This window comes from Myotis daubentonii, chromosome 1 (assembly GCF_963259705.1).
Source record: "Myotis daubentonii chromosome 1, mMyoDau2.1, whole genome shotgun sequence".
Taxonomy (NCBI): Eukaryota; Metazoa; Chordata; class Mammalia; order Chiroptera; family Vespertilionidae; genus Myotis; species Myotis daubentonii.
Genome location: NC_081840.1, coordinates 26,344,926 through 26,367,040, shown reverse-complemented (window position 1 = coordinate 26,367,040; position 22,115 = coordinate 26,344,926). Strand labels below are relative to the sequence as shown.

The 22,115-nt window shown below is 41.8% G+C and overlaps 1 protein-coding gene across 1 annotated transcript in view; it reads left to right on the top strand.

Moving 5' to 3' along the window:
• The window catches only part of EXD2 (exonuclease 3'-5' domain containing 2), a 99,740-nt gene that overhangs the window by 18,584 nt on the left and 59,041 nt on the right, over positions 1 to 22,115 (top strand). The window contains exon 2 of the mRNA XM_059692325.1: positions 21,281 to 21,511. The gene's annotated coding sequence lies outside the window, so the exon portion shown is untranslated. The remainder of the gene's footprint in view (positions 1 to 21,280; positions 21,512 to 22,115) is intronic.

Here is a 22,115-nt window from a genome sequence, read left to right as displayed (position 1 = left end):
TAACCCCTGTGTATACCTGAAACTACTATGGAATAATATTGAAAGTAAACTGTAATTGGAAATTAAGTTTTTAGCCTGGCCAGTGTGACTCAGTAGTTGAACATGGACCCATGAACCAAGAGGTCACTGGTTCGAGTCTGGTCAGGGATTGCAGGCTCGCTCCCCAACAGGAGGCAGCTGAATGACGATGTTTCTCTCTCATAGAGGTTTCTATCTTTCTATCCCTCTCACTTCCTCTCTCTCACAAAATCAATAAAAACATTTGTAGACAAAAAACAAAAATTTAAACAATCTCTATTAAAAAACCTGGTGAAGGAAGACAGGATGGGTGCAGGCGAAGGCAGGATGATATGTTTGTTTGTAAGAAGATGTGAAGTGCACAGATGATGGTTTCTATTTTTTTCTGTGAAGGAGGCGGGCAAGGTCATCTACGGAGAGTGTTGGGGAGGAGAGGGCAACCAAAGTTTGATGAAAGAGAGACTGTTTGAATTAACAGTGAAAACTAGGAAAGTGAGATGACCTAGTTTGGATGATGTTGGGGTTGATTGGGAGATTCTCTGGAACCAAACTGCCCTTATTGTTTGGCTTTCTAGAGCAGTGCACAAACTGCTCATAACCGGGGCCGTAGAGAAAGCAGATAACTTAGTTCATTCAGATTTGGGGACTTTCCAGGTAGATGAAGTTAAACAAAGGAACAAAGGAGTTTAGGGTTTTGGCAAAATAACAAAATTATAGACCACTGTACTTTAAGCTAAATCAGAAGAGAAGAGAAGGAATAGAAAGAAAGCTGATCAGGATCAATGAGTAAGTGTCCAAAGAAAGTTGTAGGAGTAGCTAACAGGCAATTTGGGGAGAGAGGAGGTTGTGGTTGACAAAGATGCTTTAATTAGAGATTCTGAAACAGGCACAATTATAGATGAAGACAGGGCCCAAGGGGTGATGGGAGGAGTGAGCGGCTCAGGTGGAGTCAAGGAGAAGGATGTTGAGGAGATAAAAAAAATTGAGCAGTCCAGCCCTGGCCAGGTAGCTCAGTTGAACAGAGCGTAATCCTGGTACACAAAGGTTGTGGGTTCAATCCCAGGTCAGAGCGCATATAAGAATCAACCAATGGCCCAGCTGGTGTGGCTTGGTGGTTGAGCGTTGACCTATGAACCAGGAGATCACAGTTTGATTCCTGGTCAGGGCCCATGCCCTGGTTTCGGTTTTGGGCTCTATTCCCACTAGGGGGCATACAGGAGGCAGCTGATCAGTGATTCTCATCATTGATGTTTCTCTCTCTCCCTATCCCTTCCTCTCTGAAATTAATAAAAATATATTTAAATAAATAAAATACTCTTTATAAAAAAAGAATCAACCAATGAATGCATACATAAATAAGTGGAACAACAAATTTATGGTTTCTCTCAAATCAATAATTCTTTTTTTTTTTTAAATATATTTTATTGATTTTTTACAGAGAGGAAGGGAGAGAGATAGAGAGTCAGAAACATCGATGAGAGAGAAACATCGATCAGCTGCCTCCTGCACATCTCCCACCGGGGATGTGCCCGCAACCCAGGTACATGCCCCTGACCGGAATCGAACCCGGGACCCCCCAGTCCGCAAGCCGACGCTCCATCCACTGAGCCAAACCGGTTTTGGCAAAATCAATAATTCTTTAAAAAAATTTTTTTTTAAATATGAGCAGCCCAGACACTAATGTATGGGGTCATCTTTTTGATGTTTGAAATCACTCAGGATAATGGCAGTGCTTGTGCTGGAAGGGAATAACGGGCCAAAGTCTGCTTGACTGAATGGGAAGTTAGAGTGAGGGCAGTAAATAAAAGCAATTAGAAAGGAAAAGAGTTGGGTAGTGCATGGCATGGACCTCAAAGAAGCTGGCTCTTTGTTTTCTTTTTAAGTACAAGTGAACGTACAGGGAATACCAGTGAGAAGTAAAACAACCCCCCACCCCTTTTGTTAAAGGAACATTTTAAAAACAGAAAAGGTATCATCATAACTCTCAGAGAGACCTGATGCACCTCCCAGCATTCTTCGCCAGGGTAGAAAAGACACCCCTTCCAGCTATGACAGCAAAGTCGCAGGGCTAGCAAAACAACACCACCAAAAGCTCTCATACAAATATAAAATGTTTTGAAGATTTTAGTTAACCATTATTATTTTTTAAATGCTTTTATTGATTTTAGAGAGAGAGGAAGAAAGAGGGAGGGAAGGAAGAAGGGAGAGAGAGAGACATGTGAGAGGAACATCAATTGGCTGTCTCTCATATGCACCCCATACAAGGGAATGAACCCGTAACCTGGGTATGTGCCCTGACCTGGAAACAAACCAGCAATCTTTTGGTATATGGGACGATGCTCAATCAACTGAACCACACCGGCCAGGACTAGTTAACCATTATTAATGAGAGAACCAATAAGATGTCCAAAGGTGTATACATATTTATACGTCAGGAAAATTGAAATGAACCTGAAAATGTAGGCAAAGCTGGCTTCTTCCCTCAGCGAGGGAAGCAAGTCCATTGAACTTCTACTGGACAGAACTTCCTTGCATTTCTATAAACGAGAATTATTTTGCATTACTATCAGTTATCTACAGTTTACAGAGTTGTAAAATACCTCAAAAGCAATAAAAAAGCTAGAATCCCGTAATCTGGAAAGGTCTGCTCTAGAGAATGCATAGTTTTCCATTAAAACTACCAGTTATAGTTTTTCTTATTTCAAATTTCCTTACACTTCTCAGGCCTGACATATGTGGAACCTGAGAGTATAAAAAGTACTATTTGAGTGGGAAATGGAAAATGATGTCTTTAAAGGAGAGTCAGAGCCCTGGCCTGGTGGCTCGGTTGGTTGGAGCACTGTCCTGTACATCAAAAGGTAGTGGATTTGATTCCTGGTCAGGGACCATACCTAGATTTTAGGTTTGATCCCCAGTGGGGGCGTAACAGGAGGCAACTGATGGATATTTCTCTCACATCAATGTTTCTCTCTCAAATAAATAAACATATTCTGGGGTGAGGATTAAAACAAAGAGAGAGAGTCAGATTTTAATAAAGTTGGAAATTGGAGAAAAAGCTTGACAATGCAAGGGTTTTTGCAGTTTATGAATCATTAGTTTTATAGGTCACAGTGGAAGAGTTTAGAAGTTAGAGTGAGGCTGGTCTTATTCAAACATGAAACTAATCTTCAATCCCATTCCATTTTATTGAAATTCAGCTAGTTAATTTTTATTTTCCACATTAATCAGTTCCATTTGCAAATTAATCAGAAGATGTTGTACCTTTAACAAATATATTTAGAATCTACTGATTCCCTTTTATTTAGGATATACTTAAAAATAGTAGAAAACTATTCCTGAAGTTTTATGTGTGCAAATATGAGCATACTTCTCATATTTAGAAGTGACATACTTCTATACATTTTGGCAAAAAGAACACCACCAAATAATTTTTCAAAACTATTCATTTGCAATAACTTTCAAAAAAGCAGTTTTCTCACTTGTTACACTATTAACTTTATCTTGAAGGAACAGTTTTAGAGCATTGTTTTTTAGTATCTATAAAGTAGCATACTACTGACAGCCACCTTATCATCATTGAAAAAGTCAGCAAAATTTGAATGCACTTGTCTTCTTGTAAAAGAAAAGTGCAGGTTATTTATAGGTTCTGACAACTATTTTAATACTCAGACAAGAAACACCAGCAAGTCTCTGAGTGGAGCCAAATATATTTTTCATCAATCCTGTTTCATCATAGACCACCACTGTATAAAGATTCTGCTATGTAAAAGTCTTTTTTTCCCCCCTACAGAAATGAACACATTGACATCATACCTTAACCACAAAAAATAATATGGGCAAGCACCACTATCAATCCATCTGCACTGTGGAACTCCTGTCTCCCTCAAGATACCAAAATGACTCATAACCAGCTGGCATCCAGACTAAATAAGGACTCTAGTGTCCATCTGTATATTAAGCAGTGGCAAAGCTCAATTTTAGATTTTAAAAAATATAAATAGAAATCTAACATTTTCTTTTAACATCCCAATGGACCATCCATCATGCACACCCTGGATGTGCCTGCCCATCCTACTCCACTGTGGGGGCCATTACTTTAGAGCAGTGGTTCTCAACCTTCTGGCCCTTTCAATACAGTTCCTCATGTTGTGACCCAACCATAAAATTATTTTTGTTGCTACTTCATAACTGTAATGTTGCTACTGTTATGAATCGTCATGTAAATATCTGATATGCAGGATGGTCTTAGGCGTCCCCTTTGAAAGGTTCGTTTGACCGCCAAAGAGGTCTCGACCCACAGGTTGAGAACCGCTGCTGTAGAGGATGGGGCAGCTTGAGACCATGTCCACTTCATTGCTGAGGAATGTGAGGCCTAGACAGGTGCAGTAAGTTGAAACCAGAGAGGCCTTGGTTAGATAGAGCTTCCTAAAATGGCTCCAACATTCATCAGGCTTGTGCAAATTATATAATCTCTGTGCTTCTGTTTCTCCATTTGTGAAATGGAATAATATTGTGAAGTGAAGATAATAACCCCTTAGGGACTGATGTGAGGATTACCATAATATCTTTCTTAAACCCTCATAAATCGAGCACACTCCCCAACCCTTGACCTCTCCATCTGCTTCACAAGGGTCATGGAGGCCATCCGTCGAGAATTTCCTCGATTTCAGGTCTCCCTGTGGCAAAACTTTTCTTACCTAAGTACAGTGCTTTCACGGTGCTCTGGAACCATCTCATGTTACCTTCTTTTGGACTCTGTTCCATCAGTTACCCCCTCTTTCCCCAAATAATCCACTCCAGTACTACTGGCCTTTCCCCTTAGTTGGAAAGTATGTTCAAGTATCTCCAACATTGAAAAGTTTTTTTTTTAAACTTAGGTAATAAGCTAAAATTCATAATTACACTCTTCTCTCATTTCTGAGAGGAAATAACAGTTTGTTTGGTATTTATAGACCAACCTAATTATTTTATTTTTTTAAAAATTTATGCACAGATTTTTGAGAGAGAGAAACATTAATTTGTTATTCCACTTACTTATGCATTCATTAGTTGATTCTTGTATGTGTCCTGTGGGGATTGAACCCACAACTTTGGCTCTAAGCAACTGAGCTATCCAGCCAGGGCTAATTTTGTAATTTTTGCTTCACATGTTTGAAAGCTCTTTTATTAGGTATATACATAGTTATGATTATTATGTCTTTTATTATTATATTTTATTATATTATTATATTACTAGAGGCCTGCTGCACAAATTTGTGCACCAGTGAGGTCCCTTGGCCTGGCCTGCAGGATTGGGCTGAAACCGGCTCTCTGAGGGGTCTCAGATTGTGAGAGGGTGCAGGCCAGGCTGAGGACCCCACCAGTGCACGATTGGGGGCAGGGAGGGATGTAGGAGGTTGGCCAACCAGGGAGGGACCGCGAGAGGGCTCCAGGGCATGTCCAGCCTGTCTCGCTCAGTCCTGATTGACCAAACCGCAACAGCAAGCTAACCTACCGGTTGGAGCATCTGTCCCCTGGTGGTCAGTGCATGTCATAGTGAGCGGTTGAGCAGCCTTAGCATAGCATTAGCATATTACACTTTGATTGGTTGAATGGACAACTGGACACTTAGCATATTAGGCTTTTATTATATAGTACTAGAGGCCCGATGCACGAAATTCGTGCAGGGGGCTTGGCCCTCACAGCCCTGGCTTCGTTCTGAAGGTTTTTCTGTCCAGTCTAATTAGCATAATAGCTCTTTATTATAAAGGATATTTGTTATTATATTGATACTTCTGTTATTATAAAATACCCCTCTTTATCTCCCATAGTATCTGTGTCTTGAAATCTGTTTTATCTGATACTAATATAGCCATTCCACTTTCTTATGCTTTACTGTTGCATATCTTTCTCTATTTACTTTCAAACTATGTGTCTTTATATTTTATTTATTTAAAGTGTGTATTTCATAGGTAGTAAATGCTGCTAAACATCTTACAGTGCACAGGACATCTCCTCACCATAAAGAATAGTCCAGCCCTGGCCGGTTTGGCTCAGTGGATAGAGTGTCCACCTCAGGACTGAAGAGTCCCGGGTTCAATTCCAGTCAAGGGCATGTGCCTAGGTTGCAGGCTTCTCGCCAGTGGGGGGCATGCAGGAGGCAGCCAATCGATGATTCTCTCTCATCATTGATGTTTCTATATCTCCCTCCCTCTCCCTTTCTCTCTGAAATCAATAAAAGTATATTTAAAAAAATAATAATCCAGAGCCAAACATGGTGAGAAACCCTGATCTATAGGTAACAATGAGGGGTTAGGGTAAAACTTGAGGGAAATGGAAATCCTTCAGATGATGTTATTACAGGGCTTTTAAGCAAGGGATGTAGGGGTGACGCTGATGCTTATACTTTCCATTGATACTGGAGGTTTAGAGAGGTTTAGGCATTCTAGAATCTTGATTTTGTTGTATGATCCCCATTTCAAGTTTCAGTATCACACCCTTCCCAATCAATGCCCTATATTTTACTAAAGACTTGTAGCAAGGCTATGAAATCAGCTAATGTTGTAATTCTGAAACTGCCTAATTTTGTGTTTGATTTTCAGCAAGATTAGTCTGCAGGTACAAAAATAAGGATTTCTTTTAAGGCTACTATTGAAGCTTTTGTTCTTTGACTGTGACTTGAACTGAATGTTTAATGACTTGAACTTTCTATTTCTTTTTTTAAAATATGTTTTTATTGATTTCAGATAGGGAGAGAGGGATAGAAACATCAATGATGAAAGAGAATAATGGACCGGCTGCCTCCTGCACACCCCCTACTGGGGATTGAGCTGAAAAACCCAGGCATGGCCCTGACTGGTTTGGCTCAGTGGATAGAGCATCAGCCTGCGGACTCAAGGGTCCCAGGTTCAATCCCGGTCAAGGGCACGTACCTTGGTTGTGGGCACATCCCCAGTAGGGAGTGTGCAGGAGGCAGCTGATCGATGTTTCTCTCTCGTCGATGTTTCTAACTCTCTATCCTTTTCCCTTCCTCTCTGTAAAAAATCAATAAAATATATTTTAAAACAAATTTAGTAAAAAACCCAGGCATGGCCCTGACTGGGAATCAAACTGTAACCTCCTAGTTCATGGGTCAATGCTCTAACACTGAGTCCCACAGCTGGGCTCCATTTCTTTTTCTTTTTTAAAAAATATATTTTTATTGATTTCAGAGAGGAAGGGAGAGGGAAAGAGAGATAGAAACATCAATGATGAGAGAGAATCATTGATGGGTTGCCTCCTGCACACCATGCCCCACACTAGGATTCAAGCCCACAACCCAGGCATGTGCCCTGACGGGGAATCAAACCACAACCTCCTGATTCATCGGTTGATACTCTGCCATGCTGCCCAAGCTCCATTTCTCTCTTGTTTTTTTTAAATCCTCACCCAAGGATATTTTTCCATTGATTTTAGAGAGAGAGGGAAAGACAGAGAGAAATATTGATGTGAGAGAGACACATTGATTGATTGTCTCCTGCATGCCCCCTGACCTGGGCCCGTGCTGGGGAGGAGCATACAACCTAGGTATGTGCCCTGGACAGGGATCGAACCTGGGATCCTTTGGTCCACAGGCTGACGCTCTATCCACTGAGCCAAACCAGCTAGGGCTCCATTTGTTTTCTTTTTTTCCTTTTCTCCTTTATGTAAGTTCTTCAGTGCAATCAAATGCTACCACTCCCAGCCCGCAGCTATTATAGTCACTTACTGTGAAATTATCAAATGTGGCTCTAGAGCCATGGTCGGCAAACTGCAGCTCGCGAGCCACATGCGGCTCTTTGGCCCCTTGAGTGTGGCTCTTCCACAAAATACCACGTGCGGGCGCGCATGTACAGTGCTATTGAAACTTTGTGGCCCATGAGCAGAAGTCGGTATTTTGTGGAAGAGCCACACTCTAGGGCCAAAGAGCCGCATGTGGCTTGTGAGCCACAGTTTGCCGAGCCGCAGTTTGTCGACCACTGCTCTAGAGCATTTGCTGAAGGTGTGAAGTTGATTATTTATGATGCCCCTACATCCCATTTCCCACTGACAAGTTGCTCAACATTGAATTTGAGTTTAAGGATATGACCAAATCAACCCACAATCCTCTATCTCAAAGTCTATTTCCTAAAACCACTCTTGGGACCATTTCCTCTATTAGGTTTCTATAAAGAAGCGACAACTATAGCAGTTATCTTAACTAAGAAAATTAATGTAAAGAGCTATTGGAGACATCACAGGTATTGGAGAATTGAAAAGGAAAGGTGGAACAAAGAAGTAGAAACTGCAAGAAGTAGATGGGATCGTAAAGGGTCAAGGTTGGGATTATTGGGACCAAACACTTGTAGGGGCCCCAGAGAGCCGGAACCTAGACCTAGAGGAGAACATGCTGCGGATTTACCACTGGCACCTCAGTGGCTCAGAGGAGGGCCGTGTGGCGTCGGGACCCTGACCTCTAAGGAGGGTGGCAGACTAACTGGTACTGGTATCTCTGAGGAATGTGATGAGTCTCCTTCTGGGAATACTTAAAGAAATCCAAAGCTAGAACCAACTGCTGCTGCTGGCAGGAAGAACTGTTGCCTGGGCGACACTGATAGAAACAGGAAACAAACAGGAAGGAGCAAGTTTCTTCTCCCTTCTTCCTGCTTCTGATCTCCCACTGTTTGCAGAACCTAACAGAGTCAGCCGGGCAGAGGAAAAAGGGAATTTCAGAGACCCAGCCTCAGCACCACAGGCAGGTTGGAAGCTGAGGAACAACTTCTTCTTCTTTTTTTTTTTTTAAATATATTTTATTGATTTTTCACAGAGAGGAAGGGAGAGGAATAGAGAGTTACAAACATCGATGAGAGAGAAACATCGATCAGCTGCCTCCTGCACACCCCCCACTGGGGATGTGCCCGCAACCCAGGTACATGCCCTTGACCAGAACCGAACCCGGGACCCTTCGGTCCGCAGGCCGACGCTCTATCCACTGAGCCAAACCAGTCTAGGCAGGAACAACTTCTTTATAACCAGCAGAGTTAGACGAACATTGTTCAGAGTACATCCAAAAGGATAAGGGAGAGGCAGGAGTCTAGGGCATCTCACAAGTTTCTATCATCAGTAACTAAATGAAAAATGGAGAAAGAAGTAGAATATATGTGAAGTGGGCAGTAGAGAGGAACTTGAGTGGAGCATGTGAAAAGATCTGTTGGGGTTGATAAATCTAGTTCAAAAACAATAAAAGGCATATCAATGAATTTGAAACAAGGGAAGGTTATGTTTAAAACAATGCATAGCTTTCTATTTCCCAATAATCTTTTGGTCCATTTAGAAATATCTGATACTTTATCCTATACCCTACAATAGGCCTTCTTTCTTGTCTCAAGATAGTAACAAAAGTTTGGTATATGCTCTTAACAAAATTATCTGGAAATTTTTCTTGAATACTTGGCTTCTAGCATTGGTTGTTGATGTGAGAGAGTAAGGCACTAGTCTTGAAAGTAAATAATTTTCACTGAATCCTCATATTTTTAGTATGGCACCCTAATCTTAACCAGACAAGGTACCCTCTACTTTACCCTTTCCAGGGAATCAATCCTAAGCGTTCTTCAAAGGCCCTAGAGCAGCGGTTCTCAACCTGTGGGTCGCAACCCCTTTGGGGGTCGAACGACCCTTTCACAGGGGTCGCCTAAGACCATCGGAAAACACATATATAATTACATATTGTTTTCCTGATTTATCACTATGCTTTACTTATGTTCAGTTTGTAACAATTAAAATACATCCTGCATATCAGATATTTACATTATGATTCATAACAGTAGCAACATTACAGTTATGAAGTAGCAACGAAAATAATTTTATGGTTGGGGGTCACCACAACATGAGGAACTGTATTAAAGGGTCGCGGCATTAGGAAGGTTGAGAACCACTGCCCTAGAGGGACAGTTACTTGGGAGCCAAGGGGAAATCTGGTGATTTAACTACTTATGAAATAGACTTTTAATCCATTGATTTTTAGAGGGAGTGGAAGGGTGGGAGGTGGAGAAAGAGAAACATGGATGTGAGAGAGACACATCAATTGGTTGCCTCCACATGCGCCCCAACCATGGGGGCCTGCAACCCAGGTACTTGCCCTTAACTGGGAATCTAACCTGCAACCATTCTATCTGTGGGCCAAAGCTCTAACCACGTAGAATACTGGCCAAGCTATCTCTGCTTCTTAAAAAATGTGTGTGTGTGTGTGTGTGTGTGTATCTGTATCCCTAGCTGGTTTGGCTCATTGGCTAGAGCATCAGCCTGCAGACCAAAGGGTCCTGGGTTTGATTCTTGTCAAGGCCATGTAATTTGGTTGCAGGATCCTCCTCAGCCCGGGGCCCTGGTCGGGGCTCACCAATCAATGTGTTTCTCTCATATCAATGTTTCTCTCTGTCTTTTCCTCTCTCTTTCACTCTCACTAAAAGTCAATGTAAAAATATGCTTGGGTGAGGATTAACAACAACAACAACAAAATTATATATATACTAGTGTCCCGGTGCATGGATTTGTGCACATTTAAAGAAATTAATTAGAAGAAAGATTCATGCAGTAATGTAATTAATTACATGTCAAAATAGTATATATAATATAGTATTATAGAAATAAAATACAAAATATTTTAATATTGCTATTTGCCCTTTATAATAGAAGTGTCAGAGATGAAAGAAAATTAGTAAAATGTATATGAAAATAATATATAAATTGATTAATAAACAATATTCTATCAACAAGGTCGTTTTCTTTTTCTTTTCCTTTTTTTTTTTAATTAAATCTTTATTGTTCAGATTATTACATTTGTTCCTCTTTTTTTCCCCCCCATAACTCCCCTCCTCCCAGTTCCCGCCCCACCCTCCGCCCTCACTCCCCACCCACTGTCCTCATTCATAGGTGCACGATTTTTGTCCAGTCTCTTCCCGCATCTCCCACACCCCTTTCCCCCCCAAGAATAGTCAGTCCATTCCCTTTCTATGTCCCTGATTCTATTATAATCAACAGTTCATTCTGTTCATCAGATTATTTATTCACTTGATTCTTAGATTCACTTGTTCATAGATGCATATTTGTTGTTCATAATTTGTATCTTTACCTTTTTCTTCCTCTTCCTCTTCTTAAAGGATACCTTTCAGCATTTCATATAATCCTGGTTTGGTGGTGATGAACTCCTTTAGCTTTTCCTTATCTGTGAAGCTCTTTATCTGACCTTCAATTCTGAATGATAGCTTTGCTGGATAAAGTAATCTTGGTTGTAGGTTCTTGGTATTCATCACTTTGAATATTTCTTGCCACTCCCTTATGGCCTGCAAAGTTTCTGTTGAGAAATCAGCTGACAGTCGTATGGGTATTCCCTTGTAGGTAACTGAGTTTCTTTCTCTTGCTGTTTTTAAGATTCTCTCTTTATCTTTTGCTCTTGGCATTTTAATTATGATGTGTCTTGGTGTGGTCCTCCTTGGATTCCTTTTGTTTGGGGTTCTCCGCGCTTCTTGGACCTGTAAGTCCATTTCTTTCACCAGGTGGGGGAAGTTTTCTGTCATTATTTCTTCAAATAGGTTTTCAATATCTTGCTCTCTCTCATCTTCTGGCACCCCTATAATTCTGATGTTGGTACGCTTGAAGCTGTCCCAGAGGCTCCTTACACTATCCTCGCATTTTTGGATTCTTTTTTCATTTTGCTTTTCCGGTTGGATGTTTTTTGCTTCCTCGCATTTCAAATCATTGACTTGATTCTTGCGCTCCTCTGGTCTGCTGTCGGGCGTCTGTATAATATTCGTTATTTCAGTCCGTGTATGCTTAATTTCTAGTTGGTTCCCCAATATAAGATCGAGGGTCTTATTAGTTTTCGTGTAGATCTCATTAAGTTTATCGGCAGCTTCTAAACAGTTCTTGAGAGACCTTAAAAGTGTGGTTCTGAACTCTATATCTTCCATTGACAATTTTGTCCTGTTTCTTTGTCTCCGCATTTTGTTATGCTTCCTTGGTGCACCCCCTAGTGGTCTTTGTTCGCAGTCTTATAGTTAAATCTTGATTGTTGTAGCTAATTCCAGGGAGGGTTTGACCTCCAGGCCAAGTGGCTATGAGAATCAGCTGTGTCAGCAGTGAGAGAACTTCTGTCCTCTAGGGAGGTGCTAATCTAGCCTTTGCCTGAGGCTATCCGGCAAAGGCCTCTGTGCAGGGCTTGGGCGGGGCAGGTCGCACAGGATCAACAGGGTGGGCCGGAGAGAGCAGTTATGGCGGCTCTCAGTCCTGTCCCCAGGGGCTCTGCCTCTCTGAGTCCCAGCACCCGCTGCAAAGCTGGGAGAGAAAGCTGCACTCGCTCTGACCGAAGCCAGACAGTCCCGCTTCTCCCGTTTGAGTCTGGGTCCCTAAAGACTCGCCTGGATCTGGTGCTCAGAGTCTGCGACTCCCTCCCGATTGAAAACAACAACCGCGCCCTCCGCCGCCAGCCCGCTCCGCGCACTCCGCACCTCAGAATTTGACTTCAGCACTGCGCCTCCTCTGAGTGTCCGTGTGCGTTTCTCTTTCCTCCTAGTTGTAGGACTTCCACTCAGCCAGCGTTCCTGTGGTTCTGGGTGATGTCCCTTCCGTTTTTTGGTTTCACTTTTGAAGTAGTTGTTCAAAGCAGCAAACTCCGGCGTTAACCTATGCCGCCATCTTGGTTCTCAAGGTCGTTTTCTTTCAGCTTCAGAGGTACGTTGTGCCAATAGTTGGTCTTCAGATACATTCTGGCATCATGTTTGATTAGTGGCAGTGAGAGCTTTATATGTATCGTGCATACGTGAGTCAACGTTTATTTTTATATTGCCAGTGCGCGTGATATGTACCGGCCAGTCGGTCGGACAGATGGTTGGACGGCCACTTAACTTTTTATATATATAGATATATTTTTTATTATTCATTTAAAAGAGGAAGGGAGAGGGAGAAAAAGATAGAAACATCAATGATGAGAGAGAACCATTGATTGGCTGCCTCTTATACGCCTCTCATTGAGGACTGAGCACACCACCCCGGCTTATACCCTGACCGGAAATCAAACTGTGACCTCCTGGTTCATAGATTGACACTCAACCCAATCACACCACTCACTGCAGAACCAAAGAAATGCTGATTCATCAGACTTCCAACCCCTATTATTAGGTGAACTTGTCCCATTGGAGACGTGTGTGTTGCACCCTCATTCTTCATGAAAGTTTTTCTAAATGAATACAGGCATCGCTCCCAAGAGGTAGTCTCATTCCAGTTCCTTAGGAGAAAAACAGTTCCCTATATCTCTAAACTACCAAAAAAAGGATACATTTTCCTAACTTGCTAAGTTTTTTATGTTTCCAACTAGCTTGCAAGCTTCTTGAGTGCCTTGCTACATATTTTTATAATCTTTAGAATGCCTAATAATATTATAAAAGTTTATAGAAGAGATCAGTGGGCAGAAAGTATGAATAGAATTTCAATGGAAGGAAATAGTTTTTCAGAAAGAGCCTAATTAGTGGTTCTTCTAAGCTTTGACCTTTATCTTCAACACACTAAACAAATCCAATAAAGGGTACCATATTAGAAACTTTTCTTGTGTAGCTTCAGCACTGGGTAGTCTATTCAACAGGTTTTAGTTGACCTGTGTGGCACTCATTCATTATTAATAGCTTTCATTTCCTGTATCAGGGATTGTTTTCCTGGTAACAAGGATTTGGTTGCAGTGGCTTTAAAAAAATTAGTTTAACCCTAGCCGGTTTGGCTCAGTGGATAGACCCCTTGAACTGAAGGATCCTGGGTTCGATTCCAGTCAAGGGCAGGTACCTAGGATGCAGGCTAGATCCCTGGCCCTAGTCAGGGTGTGTGTGGGAGGCAATCAATGGATGTCTCTCTCTTTCATCCATGCCACTCTGTCTCTCACCCTCCCTGCCACTCTCTCTAAAAATTAATGGAAAAATATCCTCTGATGAGGATTAACAAAAAGATAATTAGTTTATTTTCTCATGTAAAAAAAGTCCAGAATTAGGTGGTTCAGTGTTAATATGAAAACGACAGGAGGAATAAAGGATCCAGCCTTTTTTATTTCTCCATTCTATCTTTCTAAGCCTTTGGCTCCATCGTCAAGGTGCCACTGCAGTCAGGCCCTAGTGTTAGCATGAAATGAATGGAAAGGCAATAACAAAATGGCAAAACAACAACAAAAACACACAAAAAACCCTGTGGGATCCCTGACCAGTTTGGCTCAGTGGAGAGAGCATTGGCCTGTAGACTCAAGGGGTCCTGGGTTTGATTCCGGTCAAGGGCATGTACCTTGGTTGCGGGCACATCCTCAGTGGGGAGTGTGCAGGAGGTAGCTGATAGATGTTTCTCTCTCATCGATGTTTCTAACTCCCTATCCCTCTCCATTGCTCTCTGTAAAAAATCAATAAAATATATTTAAAAAACAAACAAAAAACAAACACCCCTATGGTAGTTGTCTGCACTTTTTTTTGGAACTTTATCATAAGTCCAATGCAAAAAGTTTTAGTTACACCTCATTGGCCAGAACTTAAGTGACATGGTCATACTCATTCCCAATGGAGACAAAATATTTTTTTAAAAATATATTTTATTGATTTTTTACAGAGAGGAAGGGAGAGAGATAGAGAGTTAGAAACATCGATGGGAGAGAAACATCGATCAGCCGCCTCCTGCACATCTCCCACTGGGGATGTGCCCGCAACCCAGGTACATGCCCTTGACCGGAATCGAACCTGGGACCTTTCAGTCCGCAGGCCGACGCTCTATCCACTGAACCAAACCGGTTTCAGCGACAAAATATTTTTTTAAGTGCAATTTTAAAATGCTCCTGCCTTCTGTTATTGAGGATAAGGGGAGTATGGATATGAGGTAGGCCACTCCCTGCCACAGTTCCTTTTGAATTTTCTGTACATGATTTCCCAATGCTTGTCAAGAAGTTGTCCTTAGAATCAGTGAATAAATGCACAATGCATTTATAGATAAATCAAGCAGTTCACAGTATGATCTTTTTTAAAAAAAATTAATTGATTTTGTTTCTAGAGCAATTTGAGGTTTACAGAAAATTTTAACAGGAAGTACAGAGAGTTCCCATACACCTCCCTACCACGCTTATACAGTTTCCCTTATTATTAACACAGTGTGATCTTTGTTAATATTGATACATTATTACCCACTGAAGTCCACAGTTTGTTTTTAAGGTTTTCTCGCTTTGCAGAGTTCTATGGGTTTTGACACATGCATCATGTATCCATTACTACAGTATCATACAGAATAGTTTCACTGCCCAAAAAATCCTCCGAAGGAATCCCTGATCTTTTTTTCAAAGAGAAAGACAATTTTTTTGTAAAATATTTTTTATTGATTTTTTTTTATTTGAAGAGAGAGGAAAGAAAAGGGGGAGGGAAGGAGGGAAGGAGGGAGGGAGGGAGGGAGGGAGGGAGAGAGAGAGAGAGAGAGAGAGAGAGAAAGAGAAAGAGAGAGAGAGAAGCAAGCATTGGTGTGAGAGTGGTTGCCTCCTGCACACCCTACAACACAGGGATCTAACTGAAACCTGGGCATGTGCCTTGACAGGGATTCGAACTGGCAACCTTTCATAGCACGGGATGACACCCAACGAACTGAGCCACACTCATCAGGGCCCAATGATCTTTCTACTGTCACCATACTTTTCCCTTTTCCAGACTGTCCTATAGTTGGAATCATACAATATACCCTTCTCAGACTGGTTTCTTTCACTTAGCACAGCAGTTCTCAACCCGAGGGTCGCAACCCCTTTGGCGGTCGAACGACCCTTTCACAGGGGTCGCCTAAGACCATCCTGCATATCAGATATTTACATTGCGATTCATAACAGTAGCAACATTACAGTTATGAAGTAGCAACGAAAATAATTTTATGGTTGGGTCACAACATGAGGAACTGTATTTAAAGGGCCAGAAGGTTGAGAACCACTGAGTTAGCAATATGCATTTAAGTTTCCTCCATGTCTTACTGTGGCTTAATAGCTCATTATCTTATGTATAGTAGTAAAAGTGTAATATGCTAATTAGACTGGGCGATCTTCCGGATGAAGCCTCGGTGGCAGGGGCTAAGACAGCAGCCGCAGGGGACCGAGTCCCTTGCACGAATTTCGTGAATTGGGCCTCTAGTCACTGAATAATATTCCATTGTATGGATGTACCAAAGTTTGATTACCCATTCATCTACTGAAGGACATCTTGGTTACTTTCAATTAATGACTGAAGCTGCTTTAAACATTTGTGTGTAGGTTTTTGTTTTCAACTCATTTGAGTGAATATCTAGGAGCATGATTGCTGGGCTGTATGGTAAAACTATATTTAACTTTGTATGAAACTGACAAAATAGCTTCAGAAGTGACTACCATTTTGCATTCCCACAAGCAATGAATGAGTGTTCCTGTTGCTCCATATCCTTAGCATTTGGTGTTGTCAGTGTTTAGATTTTCACTATTTTTTTAAAAATATATATTTTATTGATTTTTTACAGAGAGAAAGGGAGAGGGATAGAGTCAGAAACATTGATGAGAGAGAAACATCAATCAGCTGCCTTCCACCACACCTCCTACTGGGGATGTGCCCGAAACCAAGGTACATGCCCTTGACCGGAATTGAGCCTGGGACCTTTCAGTCCACAGGCCAACGCTCTATCCACTGAGCCAAACTGGTTAGGGCAGATTTTCACTATTCTAATAGGATTTAGTTACTTTAGTGAAATTCTGATCTCATTGTTGTTTTAATTTGCAATTCCCTAATAACATGTAATGTTGAACATCTTTCCATGTGCTTATTTGGATATCACATATCTTTTTTGGTGAAGTGTCTATTCAGGTCTCTCATTCATTTTTAATTGGGTTGTTGAGTTTCCAAAAGTTCTTTGTATAGTCTGGATAACAAATCTTTATTAAATGTGTGTTTTTCAGATATTTGCTCTCAATCTGTGGCTTGTCTTTTCATTCCCTTCTGTAATCAATATTTTTAGCATAAAGTGGCTCATATTTTTTTGTTTGTTAAATCTCTGCTGTATTTTGTGATGTCCCCCCTTTTTAAAGTGGCTTTTTTACTGTTTTTGATTTTGAGAGAGAGAGGAAGGAAGAGGAATAGAGAGATAGAAACATTGATGAGAAAGGAACATCATTGATTGCCTTCCTCCTGCATGCACCCCTATTGGGGATCGAGCCGGAAACCTGGGCATGTGCCCTAACCAGAAATCAAACCAGTGAGCTCTTGGTTCCTGTGTCAACACTCAATCACTGAGCTACACGAGCCGGGCTGTCCCACCCTTTAAATCAAAAGTGGGTTTTTTTGTCTTTTGGTGTGTTTTTTTATTGATTTGAGAGAGAGAAGGAGGAAGGGAGAGGGGGAGAAAGAAAACTCAATGAGAGAGATGGCAGCCTCCTCCTGCAAGCCCCTGCTGGAGACCAAACCAGAAACCTGGGCATGTTCCCTGACTGGGAATTGAACCAGTGACCTCTCCATGCATGGGATGATCCCCAACTGAGTCACACGAGCCAGGACATTATTTAGTCCTAATATTATTTATTTGCTATTATCTTTTATCTGGCTCCATCCCACAGGACTTTATTTTATCTTTGCAAAGATCTAACGTTAGTTTTTTTGGCTACTTATATCTATTTCTATTTTAATTTATTCCCTGATATTTATATTCTTTCTTCTACAGAATTTTGGATTTATGCTTTTTTTTCTAATGTATTAAGCCAATCACTTATATAATTAATTTTGAGTCTTATTTTCTAGTGTAAAATCATAGATTATTAATTTACCTATACCTATAAATCTCACATATATAGTATTTTTATTACCTCTCAAATCTAATATTATAAATTTATAATTTATTATAAATTTCATTGAGATTTCTTCTTTGATCTTTCAGTTGTTTTTTTAAATCTCCAAATGTATGGAGTTCTAAAAATAGTAACTTTATTATTGATTTCTAACTTAATTGTAATATGGTTAGAGAATGAGATCTGTATGATAGCATTCCCCCCCGCCCCCAATTTGTAGGAAGTTGCACAATGGCCTAAATAAAAATTAATTTTCTTAAATCTTCCCGGTATGTTTGAAAAACAGCTGTGATCTCAAAATGCTGGGTGGAGATCTATATATGTTCCTTCAGAAATGTTAGCCCTAGCTGGTTTGACTCAGTGGATAGAGTGTTGGCCTGCGGACTGAAGGGTCCCGGGTTTGATTCTGGTCAAGAGCATGTACCTTGGTTGCAACTTGATTCCCAGTAAGGGGCGTGATGTTTCTCTCTCATCGAAGTTTTTAACTCTCTATTCTTCTCCCTTCCTCTCTGTAAAATCAATAAAATGTATTAAAATAAATAATTTTTAAAAAAGAAAATGTTAATAGTATTGAAGGCATTCTTGCAATGACTGATAATTCTTGGATATCTTCATATTTAAGGGTGCTATACACTGAATATTTTATGTCCTCTCAAAATTCATATGTTGTAAACTAACTCCAATATAATGGTATCATAAGGCAAAGGCTTTAGGAGGTGATTAAGTCATGAGGGTGGAGCCCTTATGAATGGGATTAGCACCTTACAAAAGAGGCCCAACAGAGTTCCCAACTCTTTTGGCCAAGTGAGGACACAATGAAAAAGACAGATGTCTATAAACCAGGAGGCAGCCACTTACCAGGCAATAAACCTGTTGGCTCCTTGATCATGGACTTCCTAGCCTCCAGAACTGTAAAAAATAAACTTCTGTTTATAAGCCAACTTCTGTTGTTTATAAGCCACTTAGTCAATGGTATTTTGTTATAAAAGCCTAAATGGACTAAGACAAAGAGTGAAGTATTAAAAAGCTGATTGGAAATTCTTTATGCACAGATGAGCCTTGTTGACTGGGTTTTCAATGTAGGATGATTGCTTATGGACACAGACAGTTCATTATGGGATCCCTCACACGTCAATATTCTGCCATTCTAATCTATCTCTACAATTATATTGGCATTTGTTTGCTGCTATTATCTTCTCTCCTGATCTTTTTTTCCATCGGTTTTATAAACTTGACACTCCTTTAATTTCATTAAACACTTGTTTTAATATTTTAAAAAAATCCTCACACAAGGATATGTTTTTACTGATTTACAACAGGGGTTTGGAATGTCTGGCCTGCAGGCTGTATAAGGCCCATGAAATCATTTGGTCTGGCCCTGCCAAGGCATTAAGGGTGAGTTAATTAAATGTTTGACCAAATACATACAGCAAGCTAATTTTTAAATAGATATTTTTGTATGGCACGCAAATCTATATGTATAAAAGCCTAATGTGCAAATTGTCCCTGTGGGAGTTCGACCGGAAGACCGAAGACTTCCTATGATGTGTGCTGACCACGAGGGGGCAGCGTGGAATGAAGGAAGGCCCTGGCCGGCAGCTGGATGGCCCTGATCAGCCCTGATCACCAGCTAGGCCTAGGTACTCTACCCATGCAATGATTACATGCACCGGGCCTCTAGTGATATTATAAATATCCAAATGGCCCTTGGCAGAAAGAAGGTTCCCCACACCTGATTTAGAGAGAGAGAGAAAGAGAGAAGGAGAGGGAGAGGGAGAGAAACAGAATCATCAACATGAGTGAGAAACATTAGGGATCGGGGCTGCAACCTAGGTATGTGCCCTGAATGGGGATAGAACCTACAACTTTTTGGTGTATGGGATGACGCTCCAACTGAGTCACCCGGCCAGGGCATTAACATTTTTTAAAAAATATATATTTTATTGATTTTTTACAGAGAGGGAGAGGGATAGAGAGTTAGAAACATAGATGAGAGAGAAACATCAATCAGCTGCCTCCTGAACAACTCCCTATTGGGGATGTGCCCGCAACCAAGGTACATGGCCTTGACCGGAATCGAACCTGGGACCCTTGAGTCTGCAGGCTGACGCTCTATCCACTGAGCCAAACCGGTTAGGGCAACATTTTTTTATTGAAGTATATATGCATTCAGAAAAGTGACCACAAATATGCCTCCTGAAATACATGTAAACCAGCATTCAGACTAAGTAATAGAACACTGCCAGCACTTCATGAACCTCCCATGTCCTCCTCCAGTCATTGCTCTGCCAAGGCTAATGACCACTTTGACTTCTAACAGCAGGGCTATTTGGGTGTTTCCAGTTTAGGATTAGTACAAAGTATGGGTGTGACCTTTTTTATACATGTTCTTTTACTGAACATATGGACACTTTTCTGTTGAGTACATACCTAGGAGTGAAACTGTGGGGACAAGGGCTTGGATTTATTCAGCTTTAGCTGACACTGCCAAACATTTCAACAAAGGGATTGTGCCAATTTATGTTCCCTTCAGCAGCATATTACAGTTCCAGTTGCCCCACAAGCTTGCCAATATTTGATCTATACTGTGATTTTTGTTGTTTTGTTTTTTTCATTATAGGCTTTCTGGTGGGTATGTAATGGTGCCTCATTGTGGTTTTAATTATTTGCATTTACTCTTTAAAACGAGGGAGTTAATCCCCTACATCTGCCAGAAATTCCCCTTTATGGTTGGTGTCTAATGGAACTTGGAGCCTTCTTCCTGTGCTGGAGGGGACGGACTGCAGCAACAAGCTTTGCACCCAGAGCACTGAGGTTTGGTGCCCAGCTCCAATGTTCACTTGTTGCCTTGAGAAATTTACTTAAACCTTCTTAATTTTATGCAAAATAGCACTAAAAATAGTACTGCTTTACTAGGTTATTATGAAGATTATGTGAGATAAAATATGCAAAGTTCCTAGCACACTGTGATTACATACGCAACCAATGGCAGCTATCAGTATACTTTATATTGTTTATGCACACCTCATTTCTCCTGATTTACACATTCTCTGACACAGCACACACCAGCTGCAGCACATACTTTATTGCTGATAAAGACTGGCTGAGTGAACTATTTTCAATATAAACGGAAGGTATTGTGGTTGTTATAAAAGAAGGCATAAGTTATTATAATGGCTATAGTACAAAATACACTGCTAATGAGCAATACATTATTTAAACAAGTGTCCCTCCTATTTACCTTCATTATTTAACAGTTAAGTAAATTAATACAGCAGAAAAACACTCCTGGAGCTAATTAGTAATGATAATTAGATGTTTCCCTGTGGCATTTGTGAGGGTTCCAGGAAAAAACTTCACCCTAGAAACAAAAAGAAAACACCATGTTTCTCAAGAGACGTTATAAGCTTTTCGAATTGTAACCGACCCTTTGTTCCCCAGTGAAGAAACTGGCCAGGCAACCGCTGCCCCAGCAGCTTCCGTACAAGATGGCGCCGCCCACTTGCTCACCCCGGCGGGGATGACGTCCCCCGCCCCCCCCCCCCAGCCCGTCGCAGGACCGGAAGTGGTTTCGGCCCTAGTGGATCCGGGTGGGTGCGCGCAGGTGGCTGCGGAGGTTCCAGCTCCTCAGCGTGAGGTGCCGCAGGTGTGCGGGTGGGATCCGGGCCACAGGTAAGCGGGGGTCCGCGGCCCGCGAGGCCCTTCACCCGGCCTGTGCGAGGGGCGGAGGCGGTTTCCAGCGTGGATGGAGGAGAGGGGTCGTGGAGCTGATGATGTCACCGTGTGTGGGGGCGACTCATCGCGGGGACCCTGCCGTCCCGGAGCGACTTGGCCCTGCCCCTCTCCCCGCCCCACGGCGCGGCTTCCTCGCACCAAGCGCACGGGCCTCCCACGCCCTCGCAGGGAAACCCCCTCGCACCTCTTCTCTCTTCAGAAGCACCCCCCACACCTTCATGGCTCTTGACCAGTGAAAGGGAAGCGCCATCTGCAGCCCCTGGCAGCAACTCGGGCGCTGCGTGTTCCGCGCGTCCAGTCGCAGTTCCCTCGCGCGATTCGTGGGGGACCCGCCCCCGCCCCCCGCGGTCACCACCCCTTTCCGCCCAGGCCACGCCCGCCGCTTCGGGCCTGGCTGGGGAGCCACCTGTTTGTTTTTTTCGCATCCCTGGGATAGATCGTTAATGAGCATTTGTTACAAAATCGATACCCGGTCTTTAAGACGTAAACAAACCCAAACCTTTATAAGCTTTTGACGTACCATGGGACACAGACGAACTCT